The sequence below is a fragment of the Phalacrocorax carbo genome, chromosome 1 (genome assembly GCF_963921805.1).
Source record: "Phalacrocorax carbo chromosome 1, bPhaCar2.1, whole genome shotgun sequence".
Lineage (NCBI taxonomy): Eukaryota > Metazoa > Chordata > Aves > Suliformes > Phalacrocoracidae > Phalacrocorax > Phalacrocorax carbo.
Window position 1 is genome coordinate 9,009,006 of NC_087513.1, and position 21,333 is coordinate 9,030,338.

The 21,333-nt window shown below is 39.7% G+C and overlaps 1 protein-coding gene across 3 annotated transcripts in view; it reads right to left on the reverse strand.

Moving 5' to 3' along the window:
• Positions 1-21,333, reverse strand: part of GRM3 (glutamate metabotropic receptor 3) — a 114,930-nt gene that overhangs the window by 92,521 nt on the left and 1,076 nt on the right. Inside the window, exon 1 of one of the 3 annotated variants that reach the window (XM_064443728.1) lies at positions 20,922-21,229. The exons of the other annotated variants lie outside the window; for them this stretch is intronic. The gene's annotated coding sequence lies outside the window, so the exon portion shown is untranslated. Of the gene's footprint in view, positions 1-20,921; positions 21,230-21,333 lie in introns of those variants that run through there. 3 annotated transcript variants of the gene reach the window in all.

Genomic DNA, 21,333 nt, shown 5'->3' on the forward strand with positions numbered 1-21,333 from the left:
CTTTGCCTCTGCAAGTTGCTAGCCACCTGTTTTGAGATGATCATGGCACATATTCTAGCACAAAGTAAATTTTGTGGGTATTTAATTATACAACAGAGTGACTGCTCTATAGAAGTTCTGCTGGATTTGCCACAGCAGTCAGCCAGGAACAACATTGCCAGCCAAGTGTTAAAAATATGAGAGCATTAAAGGTATTGAAAATTCCGATTGATCCAGCACTCTATGCAGATGAGCCTGCAAAGTGCATTTTCTTTTACCTGACTTGAGTTTACTCAGTGGAATAAGAGTCTGTGAGCTAAAAATAGCCTGTCAGCAGTGAACAACAGCCAGCTTTCTCCTCGGCATTGTCTGTATTCCTCACTTGCTGCATGTTGAGCTGTTGTTCGCTTCTGCGGCAGGTCTGCGCAAGGAATTTATGTTGAATATCCAATGGAGAATTAGCAGGTGGATTGAAGATCAAAGGTTGTCTGCTCTGTTTAATATCTGAAGCATTTCTCAAGTCTCAGAACTGAACCAAACCAAACCAAACCAAAAAATCATGCAGGAAAAAGAATGTTAATTGGCCAGATAATACCCATGATCTGTGGGAACAATTAGGCAAAATCCAAGTCTTTGAGTAGATCATGGAGGGGGGCCTTGAAATCGCAGAGCTCGGATGTATGATATGTATGGGTGATGAGATGATATATATGGATAAAACTTTATGAAATTACAGTCTTTGATGTCACCTTAATAATCTTTATCTGCTTGTTCACTTGTATTCGTGGAAAACATGACCTTAACTCTTTCAACTCATTATGCTTTTCTCTTTTTAAAAAGACCAGTATCATCCTTAATAGTCTGTCAGGGTTGTTTTGCTTGAATATTACATACTTAATTTTCAAAGACGGATGCCCAGAATTATGAAATGGCTAGCCTAATATCACTTTTTTTTTTTTTAACACAACATGGCATCAGAATGGAATGACTTTTACATGAGCTCTGCACCACTAGTCATCCACTGATAGTTGGGATTTATTTTAAAAATATTTTAACTCTGGACTAGAGCAGTTTAAGATCAGTTTGGACCTAGTAAATATGAGTCATAAGGAGAGTTGTTTCCTTGTTTTGTAAGTATTTTTTTACTCATTTAAGGAGTAAATACACAACCTGATGAGATATAAACAAATGTTTATCTACAAAAACAGCCCCCTTGGTCTATTTAACTACATCTATGACCACAAGAAAGTTAGTGCTGGTGGATTTATGAATCCAAATGCTGCAACCGCATAACTTGGTCTGCTTCCCCGATGTTTATGGTGCTGTAACTCAAAGGTTAGTCACAATCAGTGGAGATCCTTCAATTTCATGCTGGAGAGACATTTTCAGCTGTAAACACATTAGCAAAAATGGACATTCCTAAACACAACAGGAACATGCTAATACTAAATTCTGATTTTTGTAATGTAGTCCTAAAGAAGGAAAACAAAATCACCAAAACCAGCAGTGCAACAGCATCACCCTGGAAGGTCGGTACTGGGGACCAGTACTAACAGGGCAGGGCAGCCTGCAGTCCCAGTGCAGGTCCAGTGGTTACCTGTATTGTAACTAGTCCTCTGCCATCTTAACAGATACTGATGAAGGGGAGATTACAGACCCTTGACACAATGACAGGACATAAAGTGGTGAAAAGAGGAAAATTTTCCCCAAATCCCTGAACCCCAAAGCATAAATACAATCCAGGCTATAAGGACTGAATGATGCAGATGGTGCATCTCTTGAGGCTCAGCAGGGGAATGTACTTGTAATTGTTGCTATTACCTGGTTATGCCACTCAAAGTCAGAAGGACCGTCTTGAACATGTAAGTAGGACAATTTGAATATGTAAAGGAATGAACCTTATTAACCCAAATCATACCAGAGAAGCAATTCTATTCCTAACTGCTGTGAAGACCCATCTAACAGCTGATGGATATTATAATGGCTTTGTCCTGATCCTGTTAATAGTCCTGTCTTTGGGACCTTAAAGTCAGCTGACTTAGTCAGAAAGGAGAAAATCAAGTCAGTGAGGAAACCTTTGCAAGATTATGGTACACAGGAATCTCCAGGAACCTTTGACAGCCTCAGGAAACACTTCCACTAGCTCTAATTGAGGCAACTTCAGAATGAGAGACACCACAACGTGCAGCAGGGAAGGAGGAATAAAAGGTAGCTTTGAGGAGGAGAAAGTAGCTATAAGGGGCTATAAGGGGCTATAAGACTCAGATTCATGCTGGTTTATGCAGAAGGGGCAAATTCTAGCCTTTTATCAGAGAGCTTCAAATGCATGACGGTTTTTAACAGAGAAGACAGCAAAGGCTAAAGAAAGAACTCAACCCACCAGTCACTGAATTTAAACTAAACTTAACCCTGGTGAACCCTGCCAGGGAATCTGTGTTCAAAAAAGAAATCAGGGGACCCGAGGTCTCAGGAACTCTTGACTCGAGGAGGAAGAGCAGGTATTTGTGATACTGCAAACGCCTCTACACAAAAACCTTGAGTCTAGCAGAAGTCACTTTCTGACAGCATCACTTGGAAGGAAATGTATTTGCTTTAATTTGTGCAGCGTAACCTCCTCCACACTGAAACCACAGAAGCTCTGAGCCTAATTCAGCTTCAGGAGCAGGAAGCAATATTGTAGTTTAAGAATGTTAAGTTTTTGGCTTAGGAAATTGTTGGTTCAGTCCTTATTATAACGAACATGAAAGTGATCACATATGCATGGTATGTAAACTGAAAAGAGTTTGTATATTTGAATACTTTAATATTGGACCAGAGTGTTGACACTATGAGATTATTGGAAGAATAACTTAATATTTGGAGAAAAATCTTTCAAATCAACAAGATGAAGATGAACAGTGAGCCTAGGCTTGAATGCTTGCCAGATTTTCTAATAATATTTTTTTTCCTCACTTTAGCATAGTTTTATTTTGGCATCCCTGAAGATTATGAATAGCTAATTCACAGATCTACTGATTTTAAAGGCATAGGGGCTATAATGACCTTCTGGCTTGATCTCTCATATAAAGCAAGCAAAAGGACTTCCCTGCATTAATTCCCACTTCAGGTGTAACAGCTTAGCAGGAGGAACCTGAGAACCTTTGGACTGGGTTAAAGCAAAGGCATCTTAAACCCATGTCTCTCAATATTCAATCTCTGACCTAGGTTATCAGTGTACGCTTAGGGAAGCAAAGGTATAGAAATGCATATATAGTGATATTCTTGCTAATGTCCTTCGATGACAAGTTTTTAAAAAACTTTGCATGTCTAAAAGTTTCAGATGGCAAAAAATCCCCACCAGCATAAGTAACTTCTTGATTTTGTGTGTGGTAAAAAGGTTAAACCTCAGTGTAAAGGCAAACTATGAATTCTGGGAGAGAAAATTCCCTTTGCAAGATAAACTATTTTCCAAATAATAAAGATGGTACCTTAGGGTCTCAGACACATTTTGCCTTCCTCCTACTGAGGATCTTGTGCTGTAGAGAGATTTCCTTTTTGGAAGAGATGCAGAGCAGACTCTTGTGGAAATAACTGAGGGACGACAATCTGGCAAAGACCAGAGCAAAAACAGCTGCACCAGGTTTTCCTCTCTCGCTGACATGGCATTTTGTTCAAGGTCAGTCACAGAGCAGGCTTTGATTAAAATTATGACAAAAATTTCAATCATAAAAGAAACACAGATAAAACCGAGCCTGGTCTGCTGGAGTACTGCCCTAGACATCTAGGTGAGATTCTTTTAACCAAACAACCAGGTAATATGTTCCTACCTGTGATCTGGTTAGTCAAACGTCCCTTTATAGTCAGTTTATAGAAAAAAACAAAACATTTTTTTGACATGATTCCTCTCTTCCTATAGTGGATGTCTAAAATAGATCAGCTGAATCACTCCTTAAAAATGTTATTTTTCTTTTTATCACGAAATACTGTTTTCTAAAGATGTAGACCTCCACACTGTGTCTGCCTCTGTCTTCACACTATGTCTTCTGAGATAAATTCCACCCTCAGATGCTTCTTTTCCTTGATTTGAACAAAGAATGAGGTTGTGGAGTGAAATGACCAAAAGAAGTCCCTATTCCTGGATAGTCACAGAAGTGGTGAAAAGTGCTACAGATACTCCCTTCCCCCTCCCTGCCAAAGTCCACAAGCTCTTTCTGATCTGGTGAAAGGGAGATTATCTCTCAGAAGGGGAAGTGGAGAGAGACTGCTTGTTCTTCCAGATGTCTGAGTGGGAGTCAAGGCAGTTTGGGTCTTGATGAGGGATGTGAGGGAAATTAAGTATTAACTTCACTGTTGATATTACTCACAAGCAGAATGATTCAATACAAACAAATGTATTTGATCTGAAGTGGAAAGAATTACTTGCTTGCTTAGAAAATTTTTATGTGATGTAAGTCTGACGTGTCTGAGTTGAAATGCAGCTATTTGGTTAACTGCAAGGAGTTCACAGGGAGACTAAATGATATAAAGTTCACACCTAAAGGCAAAACAATTAGCATAGTTGTGCAATCAACTGAGCCTTTACAGTTGCTCTCCACACACTTGGGTGGGTTGGAGTCACACATGACCCCAAGGGCTCAGGGCAATAGGTTCCCAGCACTACAGACTGTGGGACGCTTGGGGGCAAGAGCGAGGAGACAACTGCCTACGTGCCAGGCAGAGATTCAGACTGTATTTTACTCTTTACAGACCCAAAGGTCCTCCAGCACATTGTGGTTTTACTCCAGAGGAATTTGTCCGAGCTGAGAAAATAAGCCTGGTTTATAATTTCAGGTATCCTCTGCTGGCACTCTGAAAAAGTCAGCATGGGTGTTAGAAGTTAGAGAGGATTATCCCCTGAAGACTCAGGAGACAGAAAGGGAACTTGGTACACAATATGTCCATAATCCAGAGTATCTTCGAAAATTTCAGGGAGGAAAGTGGCTTGGAAGTATCTGAAGGATGTCATTAAGTTGTGTACCTGGGAAATAGGAGGATTAGACAAACAAAGGAAAAGCTTCAGGCCCTAGATGTGACTGACAGTCAGCAATGAGGACAACAGGCATGAAAAAGTCTGGACAACTCTCTGGCCACCAGGTAGTGCAAAAGTCCTTCCCTCCCTCTCTCACCAGAAGGGAAGCAAAGTGGCCCTGGTACCAAGTAGAGGCTGAGCACGGGCCGGGAAAATACTGTAATGAATCTCCTCAGTGAAGGAATACCCACCAGCCTGAGGTTTAGCCAAGGATGCTGCCTCCAAGTAACTTTGCTAGAGAAGACCAAGCGAAGAACAATGACCAAGGAGGATGAAGGATCTTACCGGGAACTGTTTACTTAAGAGGGGTTTTGAACTGATTCGTTTTCTTTTCAATAATCAACTTAGGAAGCACAGTGACTCTTACACCATCTGAGTCAGTCTGGGAGGTTTTATTGATCAGAGCAGAATAGTCCACTAACAGGGAAAAAATTATCAGATTATTTCTGCCATTCTCAATACCTTGTTCATCAACCCTTTTTCACCAGCAATAGCTCTTTTACTTACACTCTATTTTCTTTTCAATTCAATATTATTTCCTTCACTAAACACTGAGTCCTTTACTCTAAAAAATCTAAATATTTTGTTTAATGAGCATAAGAGATGACAATGAATCATGTTAATGTTGGAACCATCATGCAACAAGAACTCAGTGCCATTTGAAAAATATTTGATGCACGGGCTGAAGTTTGTCATCTCACCCAGGAGCATAAGATTATTTGGTGCTACAATTTAGAAAGGAAACATTATCCCATTGATGAGATTGTGCCAAAAACCAGAAAATAAATGCTTTCCTTTGGAACACACCACACTAATTGCACAAACAGTCTAAAACATGTCTTTGTTTCTATTTCTTATACTAAAACCCATAGCAGAATGTTCCTGTAATAGGTGACAAGGGAAAAAAAAGCACCCGATTATAGGACTCTAGGTATTCCATAAGCAATACTTTGAGTCTTTCCAGTGGCAATAAATGTCTCATGGCTTGACGGCCAGTTCACTAGACTGGAAGCGGCCTCAGACTGAGAAGTGGGACACTTTCTGAAGACTAGGAAAATCATAGACAGACTGGCCAGAGACTCACAGTTTTCCCGATCACATCAGCACTCTCAGGTTCATCACAGATGTGACCAGACCAGGTTGTAAGCAAAGCTGCAGCAAGGTCAGGATGTAAGAAATTAATTAGGATGAAAGGAGAACTTTGGCTGCAGTCATTAGCTAAAGCACAAATGAACTCAACTGCAAAAATAAATGTTTAGGCTAGATACAAGGGAAAATGTTCTGATTGTAAAGGTAATGTGGCACGGAGACATGGTGCCCGGGAAATCTGTGGAGTCTCCACCGTCAGAAATTTTAAAGAAAAAATTAATCAAACTTTTCTTAGGAATGATGCAATAACCCTGACACTGCTTTGGGGCAGGAGACAAACCGAATGACCTTCTGTTGTGTCTTCCAGCCTTATATATCTTGCACAACCCACTATTTCTCATATTTACAAGGTGTCTCTGTCCTTGGAGCTTGTAACAGTGCAGCTACACTGATTTACTCTACTTGCGGGATTGGGATAACATGTTCATGACTCATGTTCTCATGCCATCAACTCCTCAGCAGCTTCCCACTGGTGACAACCAAGCACAGAGTCAGAGTGCAGTATCCAGTCTCAATCCGACAGGCTAGTGAGCTTGCCTGAAGGTAATATTTTATTGTAATATAAGGGTTTTGCTGCAAAGTCCTCTCTACTTCTTGAGTAAGCATATGAGATGCAAGCAGGCTGGCATTTGAAAACCTGAAACTGTAGATTGTATTGATTTCTTGAAGGTATTAAATGATTGAAATGCAGTATGCCTGACAAATTGACCCGCATTGCCAGTTGGTGTAAGATGGAGCAGCTCTGTTGACTTTGTTGTTAATTTATCGCAGTCTAGGATTTGACCCACTGAATGCTGAATTAAATTTTTATATATTCGTGAAGTACTTATACTGTATGACAAATCAATACCTTTTTATTGTTCACCTGATTTAGGACGGATAAAAGGAATATTTCAGTATTCTCCAGGGTCAGTGCAGAGGGGCCTTGAATGATGAAAGATACAGTAGTTTCTGAATAGAAGGAAAATTTCAGGGTAGAAAGGAAAGAGTGTAATTTAGGCTAAATATCTTTTTTATCAATGGTATGAATAATACATTTTTTTCACAAACTCACGACAAAACATAATGTCCTTTTAGAAGATGGCATATAATTCTTTATCTCTCTTTAAGAAAGTTATTAATTTTGAAAAATCTTCTTTCTGAATATCTTTGCATTTTGTATGAGCCATAAAACCTCCAGGGAGTTATTTGAATTTCAGTACTGTCTCAGACTTTTATTAAAATATACTCTAACCCTGCTTCAGTAATTAACATGAAGATAGGATCCTTATTTCTAACAACTGCAATATCTCAGTTATTTCAGATTTTCTTTAGGTATAGTTTTGATTAAATAATTGCTGAGTAACAGTATTAATTTGTTTATGATAAGGAACATACTACAAATTTCTTACTTATGTTTCTGCAGTTTATGCTTTTTCCAGTGTATTTTATGAGTATTTATTAAAGATGATGCCTTAAGTTAATAACATAAAATACCTACTAGTTTCATAATCATCACTGCAGTGCAGAAAGCATTAGAGTTACAGTAGTTCTGCATTGACGACATCAATAGATTTACTGCATTCATTTCCTTATGCAAATATTCAAAAACCATACATTACTTCAGAACCTTATATAGAGTATTGCCTACACAAGAGGGTATGAACATGCAGAGTAGACTTTAAAGTTGACAGTGCAAGACACATTTTTCCTTCCTTTCTTGTTTCTCTGTTGCCCTATTATTAGAGCTCATTTAATCTTGGATTCTGTAGACACGTACACTTCTGCACAGTACCTACAATAAGAAGCAGGACTGCTAATGGTCTTTACAGGACAGACTACGTTGCCACCTATAGTGAAGACGGTGCAGCATGCTGCTGCTCCTACAGTAGAGAAGGAACTGAATAGACACCCATAACGAGTCTGTGTGTGAATTAAGCAGAAACTTATCTTGCGTTCTTTCCCTGCATGCATGCATGCACGATCTGCCTCTGCATGGCAGAGCTTACTTCTCTTTTGCAGGGGAACCTTGTTTGTTCTTGAAATTTGTCAATTTTTTCCCTTCTTCCCCAAAAGAAGCATGTTGCTCTCTGCCCTTTCTGCCTCTGCTTCACCTCACAAAGGGAGTAGTGGAAGCTCTGCTTTACTGGCAGATGTCTAGGTTGCCTCCTAGGGAGGTAGATGTTTGCAATATGCAGTGCTATGTTGTAAGATCCTGGGGTAAGAACCCTGAATGTTGTTCAGGGCACCTAGAGAAGAAGAGGGTTGGAAGGGACCTGAAAGATCTTGATCTTTTCTATTACCCAAATCAGGATCAACTTATGTCTTATATAACTTATCTCTTGGCTAGCTTGTTTTTAAACACCTTTGGTGATAGGACCTTCCTAGACTTCCAGGCAGTTTATTCTGTTGCTTCACTCTCCTTATCATTAAGAGCTTTTCCTGAGGTCTAGTCTTCTGTATGACAATTTCAGCCTCTTACTTACCTGTGATAAATTTGGTTTTTTCACACCTCTATTTATTCTTTTTGCCGTTCTCCAAAATCTGCCTCAGTGATTTATGTCTTCTTAAAACATAATGCTCGAAACTGGGCACCATACCCCAAATGTGTCCTTACTAGTGCTGAGCAGGGAATAATGTTTACTTCCCATATCTTGTAGACAATATTCCTATTTATTAATCCCAGTAGGAAATTTCCCTTTTTCACAACAATATGATACCATGGTGTTCAGTCATGCTCTGCTTCTGACCTTCTGTAGCCTTAGATCCATTCTGTTGAACACCTACCTGGCCTGTTGCTCACGTGTCCGTATTTTTGGTAGTATCTATGTGAATAATTTTATGGTGAATCTACTTCCCTCCAAGGTTTATTTTGGGAGCCAGTATCTGGCAATACTAAACTGTAGCTGATCTGAAAAAAATATTGCTTTCTGGAACTTGGAAGACATGATAATCAAACTAGCTATCAATAACTCTCTGTCCTCTAGTTATGTGACAAACAGATAGTCAATTACACATCAAAATAATGTAAAAATTAATACATAATAGTAGTCAACAATCAGCAATCAATTTTAGAACAACTCTTTTGGGTCATGTACAATCAGGACCACTTCCATAGGACATTACATAGAACTATGCATAATTTTGCAGAATAATGTATCTTAATTAAACATGGAGGGTACCTGGAATCAATACAGATGGAGAATGCATTCACATTAATCTTATTGAACGAGTTGAAGTTTTATTTTAGGAAAAGAGAAGTACAGAATGTTCCAGTCACATCTTGAAGTCCTTCTGCTACTGCTGTCATGGAAGTTTTGCTTGAGAAAGGACTATAGGATTCAAGACCTACATTTCAAGATAATTCCTTTATTAATAAATAAACATAGATGAATTAATATGTGTAAAAGAATTTTGGCAGGGATAATAATGGAAACAAACAGAAAAAAATAATAAATGGATTAGCACACTTAATCGGTCTTAGGTTGCTTAATGAACAATTAGCCTAGTGTTTAATCCCCCTTGATCCATTCGTTTTTGCAGCTCTTACTCTCTAAAGATAAACATGGATGATTCTAAATGTGCTTCTGTTTTTGAAACTACTCATATTAGTATTACGTTGTAAGCATTGGCATGGAAACAGTGTTATAAATGGGAAGGGACAAATATGGGACATGCTAGAGCACCTATTTCTTGGTGCTTTAATAAAAGTGTTGCAAAGAACTTGCAGCACTCTAAAATATCACTGAGATTACCTCTGTTGATTAAATATAGATGACTCTTTACATGGAAGCTCTTTTTTAAGGCCTTGGGAACACTCTGTTGACCATCCAATAAGCGTCATGTCAATGCTAGGCTCTGCTGACAGTGATCAGACAGTGTTTCTTAGGTACTTAACTAACTTAACATGATTTAACTTCAAGAGACAACATATCAGATGAGTATTTGGGGTTGCTAAACTCTGAATCCGTGTATTACCAGTGGAAGAAAAAAGCATCAAACCGCATCCCACTGGTTTTGTGAATGTGACTCCCCGTGACATTGTATCAGAGATTGTAAAAATGTTCTCTCTCACATGGACACCAACGTTCCCTTTCAGTTAGTGAATCCGAGTAGTGTTTATTTATCAATCCCAGAGAGACCAAGCTAGACAGAGGGTGGAGGAAAGGGACTACTCTCATGCAATGGTGGCTTGTACTCAGGTAGAGTCAGGCCAGTTAAACCTTCAGAGCAGTGGGGATTCAAGGCTTTGAAGTTAATGAGCAGGAACTAATGAGATGGACTGGATGTGTTATAATTTACTGAGATATATTAAAACATCGTGTTGATTAGTTTGAAGGCTAGAGGGGACCCTTTTTGTTGCAATGTTAAGGTGTTCCATGAATTGCTGCAGATTCTTAAGTGAATGCTCTTAAATTTTTTCTTCCTTTCTGAGACTTTCTGGGTTGTTTTTGGTAGTAATTGCTACTCTCATATGCATGAACCTAACAGCTGCAAAGGGTTCTCTAAGGAGCCTTTGGGGCAAGTACCTGTGGCAGCTCCATTAGGACCCCTCTGGTGTTATCTGTGTCCTAGACAGTTCGGGAAACGTTCTAGGTTGGCCAGGGAAAAGTTTGAGTCTTAATAAAGGAAGAGAAATTAAACAAGAGAGGCAGAAAATGTTTCTAGGGGGCATGAAGTTCTGGATTCTTGCCTAATGCCACATTCATCAGGCTTAATGTAGATGAACTCTGTGTGGGTTTGCCAGGAGCAAAGTCAAACTTCTCATCTGAGACTTCCTGATGCATTGCTCCACAGTTATGATCCTGAAAGCATGAGCAGCTTCTACCTTTTCATGGGCCTATAGCTAGAATACCCAGCTGAATTCCAATCCCATATTTGTATCCATTCACTCAGGTCTGTGATATTCACTGGTATATTTTATGCCTGGTGTTGGCCTGGAGGCTTCCCTTCTACAGAAGCTCCCAGGGAGCTAATCTCTGACTTGTGGACAATCAGACTGCCAGATGAAGTTAGTGATCATAATGGTCACTTCATGCTAAACATGTTATACATGTTTCATGCTAAACCTGATTCATGCTAGACAATGCAGCAGTTCTGCATCCCTTTGTTTTGTAATGACTGAACCAACAGAAGCCATCACCCATATAGCTGCCTCTGGCAAAGACAAAGCAACAAGTTGATCAAACTACGTAAGAAATTTTCTTAAATGTGGATTTGGATGTGAGGGCTGACAACTGTTTAGCTGGAGTTGTGTGTGTTTGCAAACTAGAAATGCATAGAATGCTTGTAGGCTACTAGCAGTCACAAAATAAAAATGTAGCAAATGGGAAGGTGGGAGGACAAGGACACCACTACAGTCTTGTGAGGCTCCTGAGGACTCTTCGGGCAAAATGCTGTCTGGAGTGAGGCTTGGAGCACAGAACAAAGAAATGGCACAAAGGATTTATTTGAGGAATGTTGTATTCAAGACAACTGAAGTCAAGCCATTCATCAGCTATACTCATCTTTTGGATACGAGTCCAAATGGGCAACTGGAGAAGGTCCAAAGGAAAACAGCAAGAATAACAAGATTCTAAAAAAAGCACATGGCTAAAAGAAAAGTGGTTATTTCATTGAGTCAAGAGGAGATGACTGAGGGGAACATTATATAAATAAACGTTAAAAAGCCAAAATCTAATCCCTTTGCTGTATAAAAGGCTGGAATGGAAAAGAAAGTACTAAATTGCTTCTAATGTCCATAGCAGAGAGGACAAGAGTGATAGGCTTGGTTGCAAAACGTGGGGTTTAGTTAAACTTTTGGAGACCTTTTGTCCATAAGAACAGTGAAGCACAGACATGTGCTGTTGCAGGAAGCTGTGAAATCTCTGTTGTTGCAGATTTAAGTGTAAGTATTAGTTAACAAAGACTTAGAGGTAGTTTATGCTGTCTTTGGAGGGGGGAGATGGATTGGATGAGGTCCTTACTGGTGTCATTATCTGTGGAACTATAAATGCTGTGTTCAGGAAAATGGAACGTTGTGTACAATCTTTGAAAATGAAGAAGCTTACATTAAAAAAAAACCCCTCTTTCTATCCATTTCTACCTTAATGGATACTGCACCCTTTCAGGCTAAGTTCTAATTGGGACCTTACGCCCTTGCCAGGAAATCACAGGGACTAAGAAACTCTATTATTCTCTGCAGCTGCTCCCTGGACATTGATTTAAGGTATCTAGGTCTAAATGGAGCTATTTGTCTGCTTCTTTCCTTAAAACTGGTGAATGTGGAATAGGCAGGCAGATTGAAAGGAGTATGTGGAGACTTGACTCCACCTTCTTAGCTACTGGCCAAAATACCTAGATCAGTGACACTTTAGGGAGCAGGAACACCTCCCACAGATAAGCAGACAACAGGGCATTGCTGGATCACACTACTCCCTGCTGCCATGAGTGGGTCCTTCAATTTACATTTCACCCTTTGGCCAAGAAATGCAGGCTTTAAGTCATCTCCCAGCTCCCAGGAGCTGGAGTTACTTCCACACTAGATTCTTCTTCCTTTCTTCATACTGAATAATGCCACTAGGAATGTGTTTATCTGAGCTTGATACTGAAGGCATTAGCATTAATCTCTAAGCTTTGTCCTGGATATCTGCTTCTGGGAGAAATCTTGGTCAGAGAGACTGATATAATTGAGAAATTCATAGTCCTTAGAAATCTCAAAAATATCAATGAGACAATAAAAAGAAATCAGTCTTTCCCTGTTCATCAGAGAGCTCTAATGCTGTTGAAGTGCCTGATATTTCCAATAGCCTTTCAAATAGTCTCGGAAACTGTTAAAATAAAGGCACCTTTCCCACATTTTCCTTCTCTGCCTTTCACTAATGATGGTTCTTTTAACCTCCTTCTCCCCTCTTTGTTTGCTTAGAGGATCAAAGCTTTTTTATTTATTTCTTTTTCCTCCCAAACAGTTTCTGGAGTGTTAAAAAGCACCACCAGTATACTGAGTTTACATTACAAACAAGTTAAAATTCCCAGTCTGTCAGAGCTTTTCTCCTAGGATACCAAGGAAAGCAAAGTTCAGCTAAGCTGCACAATTAATCAGAGATCACTTCTGAGTGAAGAAGAAAAGGTTGTTTTAAGCAGATCTATTCTCTTCTTGGAGATTTAAAGTCCACTTCAGGAAGCAAAATTATTATTCTCTGAAAGTTATCTCACTTTATTTGTATTCCTGGAGCTACCCCATTAGGTCATCTTCCTTTTTTACTCATAAAATCATCTTAATGAATCGACTGTGGGATTAGCCATATGTAAATACATCCTTATTGACAAGTGAATGGATGAAAAAGGGCATGAACTACATGTTGCTTTTGCTAGAACAGCAGTTGGTTTTGTTCTGCTTTCAAGACCCTGAGGCAGACAGCTTATTTCTTGGTTATGAAGGAAATGCTCTTTTCCAAGGTAAGTGTATCCTGTAATAATGGTGAGAAGCATGTGCTGGATAGTTTCAGAGTATTTGGCTGAAGGAGACTTCAGTGTTGATCTACCATTCCCACCCAGAGAATTGCTACCCTTTTCTCAACTTGAGAGCAAAGACTGGCCTGATAACTCAGCCTAGTGCATCAGTCCCATGTAGGACGGGCTTGCAACTTTTTAAGAAAATGCGCTGTCTGCTGATCTCATTGTTATTGTCAGTGCTCTTCTAAAGCGTGATGGTTGCAAGGAAGACAGTGAGCAAACACAATTAAGAGACCCCAAGGGAATACACTGAAAACTGTTGCAAGGTAGATTTGACAAGTGTACTTCAGTGTGTTCTGATAGTGCTTGGAAAAAAATGCTAAGATTCCCATAAACTTTGTAAATTTTCTAGGAAAATGTCATTCTGTGGTAGCATTTTGTGGCCAAGTATTTCATAAGGAATGGACGCTTATTACTGTCTGTGCAAATAATGTGCTGCACAGACCAGCATTGTAAGGTACCCTTTTCACACAATTTTGCTGAAGTTTAATCCACTATTACTACATTGATATCCCATGAGGGTGGTTTTTTCACCTGCTTTTTACAAGGAAAAGAATTAAATACTGGCAAAATAAATCTGTTATAAGGTAAAATGAAGATCTTTCATCTGTTGTATACTGAAACAGCTGTAATCTTTTACAATGGAACCAAAGTTGGTGTCAGTTGACATACAGTGAAGATGTCTTTCTGACAGACTGAACATTAGCAAAAATGCCATTAAAAATCTATGATAAAAAACCTGAAAGTCTCTGGCCATATTCTCAACTTGTAACACTCAACGCTGAAATAAATACATAATCTCACCAAAAATTATAATGTGGCTTTTTGAAAACTCCCTTGTCATGGCAAATCAATTATATTTTCACATAAAATATCAGTTTTAAATGTTCTGGCAGATAAAGATAATCTTTGTCATTTTTTAGCCATGTGAGCTGATCTAAGCAATCAAACTCTGTTAACACTTCAGAACTGAACCCTACATGTCTTACTGCACAATATATTTTTCTTTCTCTTTGTATCCATCCTTTTGTCTGTTTACCTGTCTTCTCTTCTCATGAAAATACATATAAGTAAGAAAAAAATATGAGTTCTGGAAACATCCCTAAAATTTACTTCTTGATTTGTATCCGGTCTGTGGCTGTGTGATTCTAACAGCAGGGCAGCTGGTTTCTGCTAAGCATCACAAATGTAATGTAATATTTTCAAACCCTAGCAGAACAATGTCTTCTCATGCTCTCCTAATAATTTCTTCACTGGATCATGCAACCACTGTGAATGAAATTAATAATAACAATATAAATATATAATAATTATAAAATAATCAGAAATTACTAGTCAGTAAGTACCGGGTCAAAAAACAGATCAGCCAAAGACCTCCTATAAGACATACATGCAGAAATGTTCACTCAAGCACAGCTGCAAGTGTCCCATCAGGAAGGCATGGCACATTCAAGCTGGAGCTGGTATGGGATCTAAGAAGCCTTAATCACAGCTACATTATATAAAAAAGAAAACCATCCTGATGCTGTGAGCTGCACATTAAAATAGTCAAGAACTGCAGCGCATACCCTACATAAGATAGCCAAGGTCAACAAGGTCACGAATGCTCTAGGAGCCTCTCAGAGAACACTCTAGCTTTCTATAGGGCTCCATTCCTCACCAGGGAGGAAGAGCGTATCTAACCCGCAGGATCCCTTCATTCCCAGAGAGAGGACTGGTGTTGCCTGACGGCTCCTGTGCCATCTCAGCCCTGCTGTTACATATCTGTGGAGCAGGGAGCCACACCACTGATGAAACAATATTCAGAGATTTTTAGGGATGAGTAACTTTAGGAATAAATTTAGGGATAAATTTTAGGAATTTAGGGATGAAAAAATATTTTGTGAGGTTTTCAAATCCTTTTCAAAAGGTGTCCTATACTGTGCTTCAGAGGTTGGTGTAATGGTCATTGGTTTGACCACACACTATTCAATGCCTGTCACAAACTACTAATGTCCCTGAGGGCTAAACCTGGCATCTGGCACACTAGTTGTGCTGGAAGAAGTTTACGGAGCTGCACCATAAAATCAGGCAGCGCCCTTGTTGGTCACTTATCTCAGCCAGACTCTTTGCAGGGCTAATTCCAAGGAAGAGTGACAGTACTGCCAAATCTCAGACTCAGTAAATTCCCTACAGCATCTTCCTTCACAGACTGCAAGGTAATAGCTCAGTCAACCTAACAACATGTGTTTTTGAGGACCAGCCACCACAAACCAGAGAAACTGAGGCTTTGCAGAGCCCTAGATTATGCAGTTTATGCATCAGGATCAGCTGTTGGGACATTAACCTCTCCAGATGCAGCATTTAGGTAACTCAAAAATTGTCCCTGATTTGAATGTGGACTCATTAGTGGAGTTTCCATCGGAGTGGAAGCTAATGGACAAGGCTTACTATATTTCTTAGATGAGTGTTCAGCCAGTCACTTTCTTTTTGCTCCATTTCCCATCAGCATGTCATCTTCTGGGCAAAGGTTTTTAACAGTTTTCAGGTTCCCTTCAGCTCCTTCCTCCCGGCTAGCCCAGGCCCTGCCTCCTCCTCTGTACCAGTGGGAGGTGACTTCCCCATAGTACTCACCCCTCTGCTTCTCTTTTCCTTCCTTTTTTTGGCAGTTGCTGCTTCCAGCCTTTGTGCTTTTCTTCTGATTTAATCTCAGTCCCAACCCTGTCATTTTCCTTCCCTATTTTATTCTTCCTTTTGTCATCTCCGCAAGCACCCCTCATTTTCTCAAGAGCAGTCCTGTTTCTTCTCACCTGCATACTCTACCTTCCCTTCTCAGTACTCCTCCTCTCAAACACCCTGTTCCTTAAGGGGTATTCTAAGCAAACATATTCATCCTTCTTCCCAGTAATACCTTCCTTTTAACACACTAATTTTCCTAATATAGTTCTGACCTATGAATTCACTGATGTTGTGGCCACCCACTGAGTTTTTTACTTCATTCTCCCGTGTGTGCACTTGCTTAGTTTTCCTCTAGAATCTGACAGTCTCTCCATTGACTTCCTAAGACACCTCATCAATCTGCTTCTGCCTCCTGTGTTTTAACTGTACTGCCTGGTTTTTACTCAAAGCCCATGCGTGACTACAAGTGTCCCCTCCCTCCTCTTCTCAAGGATATGTTTGATTTGTCCTTGTGTGCTCACTGTATGCTGATACTTGGTAAGACTTCTTGGTCACCAGGGACTTTAGAATGCTCTTACATTCCACCTCTCCGCCTAGCTTCTTTATCTTCCTTATTACTACAAATTACCATGGAAAAAATCAGCCCTATGACATTTTCTCTACTAGCTCACCCTCTCACACATCTCTTATGCTGTTCTCTTCCATAGTCAGGACGCCTGAATTCAGTCTTCTGCCTGGCCACAGTTTGCAGTTACCACTTCCATAAATGTGCAATCTTTTTGCCCAGTTAGTTGGATCACAGGATAATTTCTAATCTCTTTAAAGAGAGTGTCTTCTTCACTGCCTTCACCTGATTTACAGTCTTTTCATCCCACAACTCACCATACCATTTATTTTTCTTCCAGCTTGAATATTCATCTGAGTCTCCTTACTGCTCTTTCTTTCCTTTCCTATAAAGCTATTTTCTTCTCTTTATTTTTCCCTTTGTGTCTCCTACCATCTATTTTCCTCAACCTTTTTTTTGTCTTCACAACTTTTTTTCTTCTCCAGTCACTTTTTGAATGGAGAATTTCAAGGTCTCACAGCATCCATTAACCATTCTCTCTGGACACACCTCGCCTGATGCATATTTGATATAGTTTTATACTTGGTCATCATCCTGTATCCCTTTGGTTGTACTGGGAAAGGGACTTTCAAGGTCAAGGTCATCGGTGCTATCAAGGTCAAGCTGCTTGCCAGACTTTAAAGAGCTCTGAAGGAATGCTGCCTCAGTAACTGGGGTTAAGACCACACCCTTGCATGTGGATATGTTGGGTCTTAGAAGGTTTGGAAAAGCTGCTACACTCTTACTTAGGCTTTTGAGACAACTTACTGATTTACATGAGGAGCCGATATGTTCCTGTATAAGCAGTACAATTGCTAACTACATAAATGCTCCCATAATCTCATCATAGCTATGAACAATAGCATGATAATAGTTCCAACTACATAATTTTATATTTGAGAGGGCCAGTATGAGACAAAAGCAATATAGTTCTACAGCTTTTTTTTGTGTAATTTGCTATAGCTCTAGTAAATTCTTTTTGACTTTAATAGGTTCATAGTGATTTACCCCCTATGAAAATTTGCTGCCTTGTTTCGGAAAGGCAGCTAGAAACAAGACAGTATATTCCTTGCAGTATTTTTAAAAAACTGGACATCCCTGAAATAAAATGTCTGAAAACATCATAAGACAATAGATAAGCCAGCAAATTCATTTAGGTCATGCACTGGATTCTGGGCTTACCTGAAAAAATGGCCAATTGCACTAATCTATAATAATTAAAACACTTCTAACAATGAACAGTGTCTTCATCTCAGTGGAAATATCTGACAATTGCACTGAGGCTCTTCTAAGGCATCATTGTGCCCAGGAGAAATTCCTATTTTTTTGTCATTTTACTCCTACTACTAAAATAAACTCATGATTTTCAAGCTAATCTGTATTTTCATAAGATGAAATGTGTCCCAGGTTTTTCTGCCAGCTAGGTTTTCACAGTGAAAGTTGGCCTTATTATGTTCATAGCCAGGAACAGTAACAGGCAGAGATTTAGGAAGATGGTACCAGCCAAAGACTACGCTCCTTCCCTGCCAGCTTTGGTGTCCAGGTCCACCATGGCTGTGCTCTGGACGTTCAATGCTGGGTGCAGGGGCAGGGTGGTTAATCACCCTTCTGGTCACCCCTTCTTGTTGGCTGTGGGTACCCCTCCATTGCAAATGCAACGCGCCCGGTAATTAAAGCACAACCTTATTCTCCACCCTAGTAGAGACCAGGAAGACAATCTTCTCTTTAAATCTCTGACTTGGACTAAGTTCTTGATAAAGCTTTAAACCTGCTGCAATTTTTATATCAGCAAGCAGGAAAAAAGCCAGTCAATATTACATGATCTTCTTCACAAGAGCTTATGTAGCTTACTATAGTTGTGCATATTCACACACAAAGAGTAACGCTGTCTGATCCTGGAGTGTGCCAAACGTCTCTGTGTTGTTCTGTGGCATCCTCAGAGTGATAGTATGCCTAGTATTTTATCAACCAGAAAAATTCATACTCACTGATCAATAACTATAGTACAAGTTGGAAGAAACAAGGTGCCATTTTATAGGGCTTGGGAAACGGCTTTCAAAAATAACAGAGAGTGAAGTCCTCTGCAGGACAGTGTCGGCAAGTTCATCAACCTTATAGACAAGGTCTTGCACCCTGAAAAAGCTTTAGGCTGGATTCTCAAATTACACTGCTAAACTCTTGGCGGGTACACACTTCATGTGACACTGCTGAATTCTTGTAGACCACTAGACGATGTAGAACTCCATGATTAAAGGTAAAATTGCAGTTTGACTCCTGCATAAGTGACATTACAACCAGGTCATTCAGGTCTTATAGTATTCTAAATGGGGCTCTGCAAACTTCATAACAATTTACGTTCTGTAGAACCCTTCCATGGGAGAGCTGCGTCTGCACAGAGCATCCAAATAGCTCTAAATGCCGGTACATCTCCTTATACTTTCTTCATTTCCAACTTCAGCTCCACTTATGTAATGCATACAGCTGGACTGAAGGATACCACTATTTGTAATGTATTTCTTTTCTTTTGCCTTTCTAGTCTGATTTAGCACTTTGCTTCATCACAGTTTAATTTAGCATAAAAACATTAAGGGAATCCAGAAAGATACCCTACCCCTGCACCTTGCGTTAGATTCACTCTTTCAATGATAAAATTAGAATCTTACTCCTAGACAAGGTGTCAACATTTGCCTAAAAATCTTCATTTGTAGAAGCTTATAAGTAGGTCATCAGCACAAGGAACCAAGACAAAGATCAGCAGCGATTACAAAAGTACCGCAGCTCTTGGACGAATATCTTGATTTAATGTATTTGATACCGATGCAATCTTTCTTGTTTTTAAGTTGCAGAATGGTAAAGAAATCAGTGGATTTTCTATTTTGAAGTGCAGTTTATGCTTTATATATAATGCAGGACTCCAGAAATACTGAGAGTAGGAGTGAACAGCATCATTCTTTAAAAAAAACCAAGAAAGAGAGCCACAGAAGTTAAAGTATGAATTTTCTAGCAGAAAACAAATTAGCTTCCATTCCTCTTCAGGTAATCAGTTTATTAAGAAGGATTTTCTTGGATTGTTACTGATTTCACTCAAAGAGTGAAAATTACAAAAGTACAATTTCTCTATTACCTTAAGTGTGAATGAAAGTAGTTTAACGTGCAATCTTCCCCAGTATAACTGGGGCGGTCCATTTTCTTGTAATACTTGCATTTATCAACATAAACAACAGCCAAAGGATTCATAATGACTTAGGTGTATTTGAAGAAAAAAGAAAAAGGTAATTTTCCTAAAATACGTATTTGATCAGGTGGGTTGTGTGTTTTTCAAATTGTTTTCATGCATATTTAATCAACCTGAGACATACATTATGGAAGCAGAAATAGGTACCAGTCTGTGTCCCAGGCTGTTCTGTTTCACAGTCTTCTGATGGAGATTTCTTTAAGCTGAATTAATTATTTAAAAAATGAACTGAAATCCTCTTCAGCAGGTGGCATAAGCTGAGAAAAAGCCAAAAAACTCACAAACTACCAGCAAATCCTTAGCTCAGTTCAGTGCAGTATTGGTAAGATGTCTGGATTTTCAAGAACTGCTTGGTTTTTATCAAGATTGCTGAAATACAGGGATGTATGCTCAAAATGATCCACAGAGACACTAACCTGGGGGGGAAAGCCCCCCAAAAACCAACACACACCCCAGATCCTACCTACACACTGGCATAGAAATTCACTTTCTCACACCCACATGCATATCTCAGCAGATATGTGTGCCTGACACACACACAGATGAAAGATACGTACTCACACCCCTCTAGGTCTACACAGAGTTAGATAAACACTGTCTAGGAATAAAACCACATTCCTATGAATCTATACAAATAATACATCTATATACATCCAAGCAAATGCGAGCATAGATATACACACTCAGAGACACAGGAACATAGGCAAGGCACATACATAGGCACAAACAACTCTAGAAGCACATACATATACCTATACAGCTGGATGCATACTCACATGGACAGCTAGATATACAGGTATATATGAGGGAGAGTTTACACTGGCTCTATCATCCCTGCTAATTTCTCCTTTCTTTTTGAAGCCTTCCAATTTTAGGATCCTGGAGTGAGCCAGGTCCCTGCAGGGGAGATACTTCAGGAGGAGCAAAGCACTTCCAGTTTCTTTAACGTTCCCCGCCTCTCTCCCTCTCTCCCAGCAGCAGATCCAGGGAGATAAGCTGGGTACCCAGCACGGCTCTCCCAGCTGCTGGCTTGGCACTTTCCACTCCAGCTTAAGGAAGGGCATAGGACGGCAAGCTTAAGATCTCCTCCCCTCACCCCCAAAATCTGCCTCTATGGGAGCAGGAACCTTTGGGCAACATCTGGACAGAGCTGCTTTGCCTTGGGCGAGCCAATCCCTTTCTGCCCGC